At 40.1% G+C, this 15,547-nt stretch overlaps 1 non-coding gene across 1 annotated transcript; it reads left to right on the forward strand.

The window, feature by feature from the left end:
- Nucleotides 1–5,362: 5,362 nt before the first annotated feature.
- Nucleotides 5,363–5,492, forward strand: LOC136153133 (small nucleolar RNA SNORA33). The gene has a single exon (XR_010660367.1). It is a non-coding gene; the product is annotated as a small nucleolar RNA SNORA33 (small nucleolar RNA).
- The last annotated feature ends 10,055 nt before the right edge of the window (nt 5,493–15,547 follow it).

The following is a 15,547-nucleotide window of genomic DNA, read 5'->3' on the forward strand; positions in this document are numbered from 1 at the left end:
GTGTGCCTGCCCACAATAGATAATTTTAAATATATAATCATAATGCTATTATCATACCTAAAGTTTCATAATGTTTTGAAATATTTTCAAATATCCAATCAGTATTCCCATTTTATCATACCTTTTATTTACAGTTTCCTTAAATCAATATCCAAATGTTCCCTTAATTTCCTATAAATTGGCAGTTGGACTTACAGATTGAGGAGAGTCAAACTCAGATTTGTTTTGTTTTGTTTTTTTAAAGAATGCATCATAGATTTCATGTACTTGCATCACTACAGCTTTTTCCTTTTTCATACCATTCATGAGGTTCTTCAGACGAGAATATTGGAGTGGGTTGCCATTTCCTCCTCCAGTGGACCACATTTTGTCAGAACTCTTCATAGTCAACAAGAATCTGAAACACAGTACTTGGGTACAAACTCAAAAATAACAGAATTCAACATCATAGCAATACAAGTCTATAACCCAACCAATGTTGCTGAAGAAGCTGACTGACCGATTCTATGAAGACCTACCAGACCTTCTAGAACTAACACTAAAAAAGTGGTCCTCATCATCATAGGGGATTGGAATGCAAAAGTAGGAAGTCAGGAGATACCTGGAGTAACAGGCAAGTTGGATCTTGGAATACAAAATAAAGCAGGGCAAAGGCTAGCAGAGTTTTATCAAGAAAATATGCTGCTCATTGCAAACACCCTTTTCCAACAACACAAAAGATAACTCTATATATGGGCATCACCAGATGGTCAATATGAAAATCAGATTATTGTGTTCTTTGCAGCCAAAGATGGAGACGCACTATACAAACAGCAAAAGAAGACCTGGAGCTGATTATGTCTCAGATAATCAATTCCTTATTGCAAAATCATGCTTAAACTGAAGAAAGTAGGGAAACCAATAGGCCATTCAGGTATGAACTAAATCAAATCCCTTGTGATTATACAGTGGAGTGAGGAATAGCTTCAAGGGAATAGATCTGGTAGACAGACTGCCTGAAAAACTATGGATGGAGGCTTGCAACATTGTACAAGAGTCAGTGACCAAAACCATCCCCAAGAAAAAGAAATGCAAGAAGGGAAAGTACTTGCCTGAGGAGGCTTTACAAGTAGCTGAGACGAGAAGAGAAGTGAAAAGCAAGAAGGAAGGGAAAGGAACACCCAACTAACTGTAGAGTTATAGAGAATAGCAAGGAGAGACAGAAGGCCTTCTTCAATGAACAATGCAAAGAAATAGAGAAAAACAATAGAATGGAAAAGACTAGATGTCTCAAAAGAAAATTGGAGATATCAAGAGAGCATTTCATGCAGGAGTGGGCAGACTAAAGGACAGAAATGGTAAGGAACTAACAGAAGCAGAAGATATTGAGAAGTGACAAGAATATGCAGAACTGTACAAAAAAGGACTTAACAATGCGGAACCATAATGGTGTGGTCCCTAACTTAGAGCCAGGCATCCTGGAGTGTGACATCAATGGGCCTTAGGAAACTTTACTATGATCAAAGGTAGTGGAGGTGATGGAGTTCCAGCTGAGCTATTTCAAATCCTAAAAGATGATGCAGTTAAAGTGCTGCATTCAGTATGTCAGCAAATTTGGGAAATGCAACAGTGGCCACAGGACTGGAAAAGGTCAGTTTTCATTCCAATCCCAATGAAGAGCAATGCCAAAGAATATGAAAACTAATTTACAATTGAGCTTATTTCACAAGCTAGCAAACTTATGCTCAAATCCCTCAACCTAGGCTTCAGCAGTATATGAACAACTTCCAGATGCATGAGCTAGGTTTAGAAGAGGCAGAAGAATAAGAGATCAAATTTTCAAAATTTGTTGAATCATGGAGAAAGCAAAAGAGTTCCAGTAAAACAACTACTTCTGCTTCATTGAAAACACTAAAGCATTTGACTGTGTGTACCACAACAAACTGTGGAACATTCTTAGAGATGGGAGTACCAGACCACCTTACCTATCTCCTGAGAAACCTGTATGAAGTCAAGAAGCAACAGTTCAAAACGAACATGTAACAGTGGACTGGTTCAAAATTGGGAAAGGCTGTATATTTTCAACCTGCTTATTTAATTTACATGCAGAGTACATCATGGGGAAAGCAGGGCTGGATGAATCACAAGCTGGAATCAAGATTTCAGGGAGAAATATAAAAAACCTTAGATATGCAGGTGATACCACTCTAATGGCAGAAAGTGAAGAGGAACTGAAGAGCCTCTTCATGAGAGTGAAGGAGGGGAGTGAAAAAGCTGGCTTGAAACAACATTCAAAAAACTAAGATCATAGCATTCGTTCCCATTGTATGTGCATGCTAAGTCACTTCAGCTGTTTCTCACTCTGTGACTGATGGACTGTAGCCCACCAGGCTCCTCTGTTCATGGGATTCTCCAGGCCAGAATACTGGACTAGGTTGCTATTTCCTACTCCATTCAGCCCCATCACTTCTTGGTAAATAGAATAGGGAAAAAATGGAAAGAGTGATGGACTTTTTTTTTTCTTCTCATTGGGCTTCAAAATCATTGTCACTGTGGATGGTAACTGCAGTCATGAAATTAAAAAACACTTGTTTCTTGGAAGGAAAACTATGACAAACCTAGACAGCATATTAAAAAACAAAAACATCACTTTGCCAACAAAGGTCCATATAGTCAAAGTTATGGTTTTTCCAGTAGTCATGTACAGATGTGAGAGTTGAACCATAAAGAAGTTTCAGCACTGAAGAATTGATGCTTTTGAATTGTGGTGCTAGAGAAGACCCTTAAGAGTCCCTTGGATTGCAAGGAGATCAAAACAATCAATCCTAAAGGAAATCAACCCTGATTATTCCCTGGAAGGACTGTTGCTAAAGCTACAATATTTTGTCCACTTGATATGAAGAGTCAACTCTTTAGAAAAGACTCTGATGCTGAGAAAGATGGAGGGCAGGAGGAGAAGAGGGTGACAGGGAATGACATTGTTGGATGACATCATCAACTCAATGGACATGAGTTTGAGCAAACTCCAACAGACAGTGAAGGACAGAAAAGCTCAATGTGCTGTAATACATGGGGTTGCAAAAAGTCAGACATAACTTAGCAACTGAACAAGTCACTATTTAATTATAATTTTAAGATGATTATTTTCATCATTCTTTCTTCATGTAATTGCTCAGTACCTTTATGCAGATTAATTTCCTCCATTAATATTTAATTCTTCTGAGCTAGAGTTAACATAGATAAAGCAGAATAATGTATTGGTGTTATGTTTTTCCTGTCACTATTTAAAAGTGATCAAGTGCTCAAACATCCCCCTATGGCCCTTGGGCCTGATGCAATATTTTATTGACATTCTTTCCTCAACCCTTCTATTCTTATCTTGAGTAATGTCACAAAAATATGAAGACCTTTTTGATTTTATGTCCACCTTAAGTAGCCTCCCTTTTTTGGCATCTAAGATCTCAGTATTTCTTGTTTGTTTACATTTCTAGCCAATTATTTTCAATCCTTTCCACTACCTTTTATTATTCTACCTTCCTTTTATTAATAATTACTAAAATTATGAGTACTCTTCCCATCTCATGCAGTGTGCTTTCCCTTAAATGTTGTATCAATCCACAAGTCTTCAGTTTTAATATATATGGGAATGGCTTTCCATTTTAAATCTTCAGTGCCAGTCTTCAAAAATATAGCTCCATGTAGATAAATTTTTACTAAATCTCTCCAGTTGACTGCAAAGTGTGCCTTTTAAAATCAGCATATCCCAAACTGACTTCCTTACCTTCAACACACCTTATATCTTATTCCATACTCACACTAGAAGATAACTTCCTAATATATTGTTAACAAAGTAGATATCCAGAATTCATGTATTAAATTTTCTTTACCCTCACCTCCATCTAAAACTTATAAAATTTTATTAATTTCATATTAAATATGCTTCTCGGATATATTACCAGCAAATATAGAAAAATAAGAAAAAAGTCAAAGATAACAATGAGTAGGAAACATAGCCTAGAAAATTAAATACACTCCCGAATATGTGAGCATGAAATCCTTTTAGCTGGTAGTAATTATTACTACTATCACATGGTAATTGCAAGAGTGAATTGTCACCTGTGGGAACATGTCTCAAGTTAACCATAAGAATACTATATTTTCTCAACCATTGTTACTATAGGCAAGCAATGACAAGACAATATCCACTCTGAGTTTACACTGCCTCAGTGCATTATATCTGAATAATGATCCATCTGTACTCATACCTACTTTTCCTGGGAACCAGTGCAATAGCACAATTACCATGCAGCTACATGCAGTCAGGTGGTCCCTAAGACAGATAAGAATGAATTTCTCAAAATCTATTCTCTTTGAAATATGTATCATATGTTATTGTTTTCTGATACTTAAGATACGGCCCTAAAATAAGAGGTTGCTGAATAAGATGTTAAAACAAAAGTTACTACCCTGGCAAATGTGTCATCCAATATTAAAAGTTATAGAGTTCTTCAAACATTCTTAGCCAAGAAAGGCAACAGACTAGGGGAACAGAGATTTTCTGAGAAAAAGAAATGTGTAACAAATAAGTATTGATGCAGTGAGCATCTTATTAGAAATGAGCCCATCAGCACAACACATCAACCCTAGGAACTGAGGGGAAAAGACCAAGGCCAGAAAATTACACTGAAAATCTAGAAAACATTCTGCATATGCATGCATTGCCCTATCCCCAACACACACACATTTTGTTAACCTTTAAGAATATTATCTGTTATGTGGAAAAGGGAAGTACAAAGATGAAAGTGCATATGTACAGGACTCAGAAAAGTAGAGAATACATGAAATGAAGAAAATACATATAGAAATTTTGCAAAGATATTTCTGAAAAAAATGACCTAGAACCAAAGGTCTTAAAACAGATACTACTAACCTTTTTAATATTGTTTAATACTTATGAATGATCACCTCAGGGACGCTGGAAAAATCACAAAACTTGGAATTTTGGAAGGAGGACTCACAATCATCATTAAATTCTTAAAGAGTTACTACCATAAAATATTTAGAATCATGACTCAATCATGGAATATCCTCTAGTGAGTGACATCTTGTATTTGTAAGCAAGCAATTCGTGATAGGGCTTTCCTACTATTTTCATTATTTTTCCGAAGGAGATATTATTTTAGGAGATTAACTTCTTGTATCTCATGGTCAGTGGATAAAATATATTGATGATAATAGCTTCATAATGTAGTGGAATCTAAAGATAACATCAATTGATTTCTATTTTGTTATGAACTAAATGGAAAACTATTCTGAGCAGTAGACAAATTGTACTATGTATCTAAAACAATGGTATTATCATAGAGAATAGCTTAAAAAAAATAAGCCAGCCAAAGAATCTGCTTACCTGAATGTGTTTCTGCAGAAATTTAGAAAATACTGGCAATAGGAAAGCCACATTACAAGCCTTAAAGGCATTGAAGTCATTAAGGTCCCTGAAAATGGCTACAAGGCATTTTAATGGTGGGGAATACTTCATAAGATGTGCTATGTTTTTTTTTGTTTGTTTGTTTTTTTAAAGCTTCACTGTAACTAGTAGTGCTAACAACTTGGGAGTTTGTAAATTTTAGTAAAATCACATTTGTTTTTTAGAAAAAAAAAATAGTAAGGAGTCATCCAACTAATAAATTATATGGATGTGAAATGTAATAAGCTTGCTTTCACAACAGGATTTTTAGCACAAGTTTATCATCGTAAACCTAAACTCAAGCTTATCCCTAGCTACTGACATCATATGCCTGTATTACCATAGTGGCTATCTTTCACATGCCTTTTACCTTAAGTGTCATTCCTATTATTAGACTACCATTAATATTTTGGCTGATCAGATAAGTTTTAATTACTATAGAAATCCCTTTTCCCGAACTCATTTATTCATCTTCTCATTTATTTAAGCACCTTTTATGTTCGGCACTCACGATCCAGAACATGGGCTCTGGGGTTCTATAGACATAATGCAAAATCCGGCTTCCTCACTTGCTAGCTGTATGACCTTGGGAAAGTTGGTGTGTACATCTATGCCTCAGCCTCTTCATCAGGAGTAAATACTTGTTGTTTAGACACTAAGTCATGTCCACCTCTGACACCTCATGGACTGTACCCTGCCAGGCCCCTCTGTACATGGGATTTCCCAGGCAAGAATACTGGAGTGCGTTACCATTTCCTTTTTCAGGGAATCTTCCCGATCCTGGGATTGAACTTGTGTCTCCTGCATTGACAGGCAGATTCTGTACCACTGAGCCATATAGACAATAATAAATTTACTTTGAGTATTTCACTCACCTCACACTCTCTATGTTCTTGTCACATAGCTCTGCAAATTACTGTCTACCTCAGGCTATTTATATTAATACATGCTAATTCCTACACCAGAAACACTCCTTCCCCAAAACTTTGCATGGCTTATTATTCTTATTCTTAAGGACTCTGACTAAATGTCTGCTGAGTTATTCAGCTTGTCTAAAAGTATGACACCATGCCCCATCTTTTTCAAAGAACCTTGTAAATATGTATTTATTTTTGTTGCCTGTTTCATTATTTCTTTATTATTTTTCTTTCCCCCTGGAACATAAGCTCAATAAAAGTAGAAATCCAGTCTCTTTCGGTGACTGCTGTATCCCTACCACCCAGCACAGTTCTTAGAACATCCTTGGCACAGCCTCTGAGTCATCAACCCTTCCTCTAGAAGGCTGCCCCAAAGCCTGATCAAGATGTATTTATTTCTTACCAACTTTTGAAGCAAAGTGTTGCTTTGTTCATATTGCTATACATGATGTAGTCCAATGAATGTTAGGCTTTCTACAGTAATAGTAATCTTCCCCCAATAAAGAAGCACAAGCAAATGGTAGAGTAATGGAAAGGATGTTTTTCCAATGGTGTTTCCAAGGAAATGGAATTATTTGTGGAATTTTTTCAGAGACTACAGCAGGACCATAGGGAGAGGAGGTAAGTGGTAATTGTATTCAATTATTGCTGTTGAGGTTATTGTTATTTTTGCTTTTATTTTATGAATAAGATTCATGACCTCAAGAAGCTATGACCTATCAAGTGAGACATATCAGTAAAGAAATTAAGTACATTAAAGTATAATGTGCACATGAGGTTTTAGGAACAAATAAGAAATAATCAATGTCTGATAATGAAGACAAAGCTTCTTTATGGAGTTTGCATCCTAGAGATGTATTGTCTGGTAGGGTGGCCCCAGCCAAGTGTGGCTATTTAACTTTAAATTTGAATTCATGAAAATTAAAAATTTAATTCTTCAATCTCACTAGCTGTGTTTCAAGTGGCTAGTAGTCATCCTAAGAGATACTGCAGATATGGAAAATGCCTATCATTGCAGAAAGTTCTATTCAACAACACTAATCTGGAGAACAGACAGTCTCATGTGTTATTCTGGGAATAGAGTGCTTTTTAGAGAAGGCAAGAGTAGAAAGTCAAGAAAACCAGTTAGGACAGAGGTGTAGTAAGTGAAGTAGATGAGAAATGTTTAAACAAAGGACATAGTGGGAGTTGTGGGCGCTAATAGAAAGCACCTGTCTATACCTGGTCTTAGTTGCACCATGTGGGATAGAGTTTCCTGACCAGGATTGAACCCCAGACTCCCTGCATTGGGAGCACAGAGTCTTTGTCAAGGAACCACCAAGGAAGTTCCAGGAAAGACTTAATTTTAGAAACATTAAAGAGATAGAATTGATAGGACACATGGATGGATTGATGCATTTGTTTAGGAAAAGAGGAGAATCAGTCCAAAATTTCTGGCTTGCATAGCTAAGTGCTACTTCCCATGATGAAAATGAATACAAGGTGTTTCCTCCTATGGATCAGGGTAAGCTTCAGTAAATCTAGTCTTGTTCTTTCCCTGGTTATTTCTCTGACCAAAAACAGAGACCAACTTTCACTTCTTGTCTGCAGGCCCCTGGATCTCAGCTCTGAACTCAGTGACTGTTCAAATATGAAAACACTCATGTCCACACAAATATGCATCACCTTGCCATGCAGGGAAGTTACGATCTATATCTGGAAAAGAACCATTTCTCTGAAAAATAGCGACACAATTTTTATTGACAAAGTGCTGACTCAGAAAGGCTTGGACATCAATCTACATTATCAAAAGAACACTAGGCTTAGAAGTGCAAAACCCCATGATTACCTCAAAGATTTCATCCCACATTTGGTTTGTTTTTCTATGTACTCTGGAATTAAAGGGACAATTCTTAAGATTCTTCCAGAACACCAGAATAAAGGAGAAAAAAAATATATTCAATAAAGTGTGGTTGGATAGAGAAGTTATGTTCTCCATTGTTTGGAACCACGGTTTTGAAATTATACTTTCATTTCCTCAGCTTCTAGAAGTCCCATTAACATCTTGGGAGTTCCATTCAAGATTTTGCAATTCTTATAATCAAATTACTAGGAGAGAGATGCGTGCATGCTCAGTCGCTCAGCCCTGTCCAATTCTTGTGACCCCATGGACTGTAGCCTGCCAGGCTACACCATCCATAGAATTTTCCAGGCAAGAATATTGGAGTGGATTGCCATTTCCTCCTCCAGGGGATCTTCCCAAGCCAGGGATCGAACTCATGTTTCTTGCATCTCCTGCAATGGTAGGCAGTTTCTTTACCACTGAGCTATGTGGGAAGCCCATCGAATTACTAGGAGTTACTGCTAAAGCACTGAAGAATGATTGAAGGGGCCAGTAGGTGTTCTAGCTGCTCATCTCCGACCCCATCTTAATATACATTCTCTGAAAGACATTCCTGAGGTAACATTTTACTTAGATTCATCTGTGAGATGGCGCTGCAAAGCAAGACTGAGGAAAGGGAAAGGAGGAAAAGACAAAATAACAATGCCGTAGAAACCAAATACTCCATTTCCACCAGAACCTCTGGGAAGCTTTGACATGCCTCTTAAAAATGAGCCTCTAGAGGAGAGGCTGCCAATTTGCTCACGATGATTGAAAGTTGCCTTTAGGTGCTTCAACATCCAGGTGCGATCATACTACACTTGAGCATAGGCTTTGTGAGTTCCTTTGGCTTCAGCAATGGCCCTGAAGCAGAAAACGAGAGCTATTCAACACACACCAGGTAGGCATTCTTACCACATGTCAAGACTATTTACTTCAACTACAGACAAAAATCAGAGTCTGACTAAGGAACATGACAGGACACATGAGTGTTTGCTGCACTCCAGCTCTTCCACTGCTCAGATCTGCTCAGGCTTCATATTAATTCTACACCTCAAGACAGAGCCAGCTTTGCCGGCTCGTGACCACTGCAGTCCTGTAAAGCCCATGCTCAGTAAGGCTTGGTACTTGCAGTTTAATGCTTTGCAGTTACCATCTTAAAATTCTTGAAAATGTTAGCTTTGTCCTTGTGTTTTAAAAATGAAAGCTAAGATAAATAAATAAATAAAAATAAAAATGAAAGCTGACATAACAATGAAGCATGGGGGTGAGGGGGTTGGGATGGGCTGATGTCAAGGAGAGTACTTGGCTCCTCGGCTCCTGCACTGTCCTACGTCTGAACACCTCCCTGGGAAGGGTCCTAGGCTGTCTGCTCCTCTTCCACTAGTCCCGCAAGTGCCCAGTTTCCATGACCCATCTGGCCTTAGACCACGGCTGCCAGTCCTCCTTTTCCCATAGCAACCAGGTCACACCAGTGTGGGGGAAGGCCTATGTTCTACATCCCTGTTTGACCCTGGAAGCAGCCGGGGCCCAGGCGCAGGCAGGATTGGTCCTGGGCTGCAGTCCCCACCGTGCCTCAGACAGTCACGACAGCTGCAGGCCCGGTCCCGGCCAGCAGCATTGCGGCAGGTGACTAGGTGGAGATAATCCTCTAGCCCACGTATAACCTTGATACCCTGTGTTTTCCAACATGCAGGGTGCAGTCTCTTGAAGTTCACCCATTCATCACGGGTTGAGTTAGTGAGTCCTTGGAGAAGAGAAATTGACTCCCCCACCCACATTCTCTACCTGCCCTCCATAGTGTGTTGGTCCTGTCAGTGGCAGAAGGACAAGTCTGACAACCTAAAGGCCATTTGTGCTGAGTTGAGGGGACATCCCGGGCACCTGTGAAGATCTACAATCTCCCTGGGGGGAAGGGGGACCTCCTTACTGGAGGGAACATGACATTTAGTAGCTAATTAAAAAACCCCTGACTGGTCAAGAAAGAGACTAGAAAGATGAAGGGAAAGGTTTTTTAAACAATATTTTAGTATCTAAGTGGGAGCACAGTTTATTTACAATGTGTTTCTTTCTACTGTAGAGCAAAGTGAATCAGTTACATACATACCAAAAAAAAAAAAAAAAAAAAAAGCCTCAGTTGCTCAGTAGTGTCCAACTCTTTGTGACCCCAGTCATAAGTTCCTCTGTCCATGGGATTTCCCAAGCAAGAATACTGGAGAGGGGTATCATTTCCTTCTCCAGGGAATCTTCCTGACCCAGGGATCCAGTCCAAGTCTTTTGGGTCTTCTGAATTAGGAGATGAATTCTTTACCACTATCACAATCCGGGAAGTCCCATATATGTACATGACCTATATGGGGAGGGAAGCTAAAAAAAAGAGTGGATATCACAGCAAATAGATGGGGAAACAGTGGAAACAGTGGCTGACTTTATTTTTTTGGGCTCCAAAATCACTGCAGATGGTGACTGCAGCCATGAAATTAAAAGACACTTACTCCATGGAAAGAAAGTTATGACCAATCTAGACAGCATATTAAAAAGCAGAGACATTACTTTGCCAACAAAGGTCTGTCTAGTCAAAGCTATGGTTTTTCCAGTGGTCATGTATGGATGTGAGAGTTGGACTATAAAGAAAGCTGAACACTGAAGAATTGATGCTTTTGAACTGTGGTGTTGGAGTAGACTCTTGAGAGTCCCTTAGACTGCAAGGAGGTCCAACCAGTCCATCCTAAAGGAGATCAGTCCTGGGTGTTCATTGGAAGGACTGATGCTGAAGCTGAAACTCCAATACTTTGGCCACCTGATGTGAAGAGCTGACTCATTGGAAAAGACCCTGATGCTGGGAAAGATTGAGGGCAGGAAGAGAAGGGGATGACAGAGGATGAGATGGTTGGATGGCATCACCGACTCAATGGACATGGGTTTGGGTAGACTCTGGGAGTTGGTGATGGACAGGGAGGCCTGGCGTGCTATGGTTCACGGGGCACAAAAAGTCAGACACGACTGAGCGACTGAACTGAACTGATACATATATCCACTCAATAAAGAGTATTGAGTTCTCTGCACTATACAAGAACATTTTTTAAAATATATTTTAGTGTCTTTTACAACATGCTCTTTCTGTTTTTTGAAGAAGGGGCTTTGCATTTTCATTTTGCATTGGGGCCCACAAATCATGTAACCAGCTCTGTTACAGGGTAGCAGCAAACAATAATTTCTTAAAAAAAAAAAAAAAAAAAAAATATATATATATATATATATATATAATATACAAGAAAGAAGTTGCGGCAACTACACCTGGAGCCTTAAAGGACAATTATTTTCACCCTCATCAACCACCCACTCTAGTTTTCCTCCACTCTTCACCAGCAGTGCAACAGTCAAGTCTGGCTCAGCTGACAAGGATATCCACTGCCAGCCTGAGTGGGTCTGAGCCCTTGATTGCCTTGATCTATTCACACTCTAGTTGCTGCAATAGCCTGCTCAAAAGACAGAAACCTGAGAAAAATCCTTAGTGACTTCTTCAAGTCTGACACAATTTCTCTTTGTTCCCCTTATGTAAGAGCAATCATAGCTCCTCATGATAATGAGGATCAGTTATGCCCGTCAATGTGATAATTCATTTGTCTGTTGGTTCAGTAACCAAAGCTCAGGTTCAGTAGAGGAACCTTTTCCTTCCAGACCCAAACCAGCACGTTCAACACAGCAGAGCCTAAGAAAGAAACAGAAAGTGTACATTCTGTGTGTTGGTCACTGTATTAATAGTTTGCTAGGGCTGCCAGTCAGAATACTGGATTAGGTAGCCTTTCCTTTCTCCAGGGGATCTTCCCAACCCAGGGATCAAACCAAAGGTCTCCCACATTGCTGGCGGATTCTTTACCAGCTGAGCCACCAGGGATAATCACGGTAGGTGAACCCATATTTGGTGTAGCCGTGAAAGGGGAAAAGCTGTCTGAAGGAATTGGCTTGTTATCAAGTGGTTGGTCTGGTATCAAGCACTATCTGCCATAAAAGCAACAGCTCACTTGGCCTTGTAGAGACGATGATGCTCTTGGGCCCTGTTACCATGACTACTCCGCTCGCGAGCCCACTGTGTGAGCATTGGCGAAGCCACCGACTAGGCTAGCTGACCTCTGCCAGCTATGTCATCACGTGAACCTGGGTTTTGAGTCTATCTTCTGTATCAGAAGCTCTGTGGTAGGTATTAGTATAAAACACAAAGATTCTCTGACCATGTGCTCATCCTCGTATACCCCCAAATCTACATTAGACGTCTTTAGATGTCCTTGCCTCTAACGTTCCAAATCGCCCTTCCAGGTCTCTAAACTGACCTACTAAGTTCTTCACCTCTACCCCGCATCTATGTATATTGTTACCAAGCCACTTCTTCCTCTTTCCAAGTATACAGGCACATTTTCTCCTCATAGTATTAGTGTAATATAGCCATAGTTAATGCAGTAGTGAAAGTGAAAGTGAAAGTGAAGTCACTCAGTCGTGTCCGACTCTTTGTGACCCCATGGACTGTAGCCCACCAGGCTCCTCCTTCCATGGCATTTTCTAGGCAAGAGTACTGGAGTGGATTGCCATTTCCTTCTCCAGGGGATCTTCCCAACCCGGGTATCAAAACCAGGTCTCCCGCATTGCGGGCAGACACTTAACCGTCTGAGCCACCAGGGAATCCCAATGCAGTAGGAAATTTTAGCTAATGCTGACACAACAAGCTAAGCAATTGTGAAAACACAGACCCCCAATTCTCCTCAGTCACCAACTAGCCATGGGGATCCAGCTCCTTGAGTCATAACTGTGAGCTGAAAGAGGGACATTTAGTGTACCCCATGTGGGCTAACATGTGGGACTGTGCCATCACTTCATGAAACTGACTTCGGTCCTCTGGGTATGCTGGTACTTGACCCAAGATGTTCTTTTTCTATTGTACTACGGGATGCTGCTATACCCACTGAAAGTGAAAGTCACTCAGTCATGTCTGACTCGTTGCTACCCCATGGACTAGTCCACGGAATTCTCCAGGTCATAATACAGGAGTGGGTAGCCTTTCCCTTCTCCAGGGGATCTTCCCAACCCAGGGATCAAACCCAGGTCTCCCGCATTGCAGGCATATTCTTTTCCAGTTTAGCCACAAGAGAATACCCACTGGACCTAATGAATTAATATAATTAATGGATGCTCTATTAAGTCATGAAGTCACTTATCATCAGCCTCTACTCCTGCGCAGGAGTATATCACACCAACCAAAGGTTAGAATGCACAACCCAGAGTTTTAACTTTGCCTGTACTTTACCCCAAATCAACTCAGGAGAGAATCTTCTTAGGTGGGGAGTTGCAGCGGGTCATTTTCCACTAGTGATGGGATCTGTGTTACATTCTGATGATGAGAAACTGCAGAGGTTACATGGGTCTGATCACTGAAGAACTCACTAAACCCCCATATTCATGAAAGGCTTTAACAACGCTGAAAGATTTTGTGTAGAACAGTAGACATAAAATTCAGGTAAGCATATGGAGCCCACAAAACTTCTAGGCACAGCTCTCCAAAATCCTTTTCAGTCACACAGATACTCTTCAACTCAGGATCAAGGCTGGGGACTGAACTGAGATGTGCAGCTGAAAGTGAGCAGTGGGCAGCTCGGCAAAGCGCCATTTGCCACTCCCCACAGCTGGCATTACTGCCCAAACCATCCAGGTTGCTGGGGAGCCTCACATTAAATGGGTAATTATAAATGATTAGCCAGCCTATCTCCTCCTTACTGTGGACTAGAGTCAGTATCAGATTTCCAGGCATTCCCAAAGACAAGGCAGATAAGCAGTTTAACTTCAAGATAACTTTATCTTAGAGTGATCTAGTTCCAGAACCTCATTCTGGATGGTTGCTGACTAGGAATGCTCTGCTTTTAGCTTCTCGGTTTGAGGGGTTTCCTCCAAAGCATAGCTTGGGTCAAAGTCATAGCTACAGGTCATTTATTTATGAGACTCATAGAAATCAGCAGCCAATGATCAGAGAAAATGAAACAGGGAAAGAATACTAAATATCAGGGAGGGTAAATTATTGAGGCTTCCATGCAATCACTGAGAAGTGTCAAAAAATTGACACTGTTGGGGCACCTGTTCAGTAACTCATACTGATATTTGTCAAGGATTGCCCCTGGTGGTGTTAATAACTTCATTCTCTCAGGCTGCATGGGTTTGCAAATAGAGCAGTCAGTGATGGCTCTGAAGAAGGCCAGGGCCTTAGAGGTGGTCTTATGTAGAAATATTCCAGGAATTTTGAGAGTGTGTTGTAAAACACAGTCATCATTAAAAATTAAATTCCATAAATTTATAATTAAATTATATGAAAAATGAAGTAATTAATACTCAAAAATCCATCTTGTCCTAATTATTTTCTATTACCTACCCTCTTGTGATTATTTGCCTATTATCTGTATGGTAGAATACTAATATAATGGAGTGCTACTGCATACCTCTTCCCAGAAGTGCATTCACTAGCTCATGCTGGAGCTTGAAATTGTCCATGGTGGGAATTTTTACACCAGGGAAATTAGCAAATGCTACAAATCAGGGTATGATTCCTGCCCTCTCTCCTGACTCTACTAGGGCCAGTCTACCCTCCATGGAAGAAGGGTGAAGAGAAACTGCTAGATCCTTGAGATGGGAGATTATCAGAGTAAGATGAAATTGTCCAACCAATGGGGTTGAAACAAGAGGTCAATCCAGGTTATGTGGCACTGGTAGTTAAAATAATCTGCTCTTCTCCCCAGCCTTCCAGATTTTATTCCCAAATGGTAGTGAGTAGGAAAGTTATGTTGAAGATGAAACTCCAATATTTTGGGCACCTGATGCGAAGAGTTGACTCATTTGAAAAGGCCCTGATGCTGGGAAAGATTGAGGTCAGGAGGAGAAGGGGATGACAGAGGATGAGATGGTTGGATGGCATCACCGACTCAATGGACATGGGTTTGGGTGGACTCTGGGAGTTGGTGATGGACAGGGAGGCCTGGCATGCTGCCATTCATGGGGTCAGAAAGAGCCAGACACGACTGAGAGACTGAACTGAACTGAGGAAAGTTAGCTCCTCTCGAATCTCCATATGCGCCCCAAACCACCCGTCATAAATATTATCAGAAGTGGAAATATTTTATTTAGTGATTTTCAAAGTGAAGAATTTCAGGGATGAAAGTTCAGGGAATAAAGAGGCCATGTTTTGGCTGAGCCACCATCCCACAACATTCAAGTTGGAATGATAAACAAACGAGTAAAAAGAAAATAATGCGGGGTAAAAATCTTCCAAATCTGTTCAAAGATTAA

The sequence above is a fragment of the Muntiacus reevesi genome, chromosome 22, assembly GCF_963930625.1.
Source record: "Muntiacus reevesi chromosome 22, mMunRee1.1, whole genome shotgun sequence".
NCBI lineage: Eukaryota > Metazoa > Chordata > Mammalia > Artiodactyla > Cervidae > Muntiacus > Muntiacus reevesi.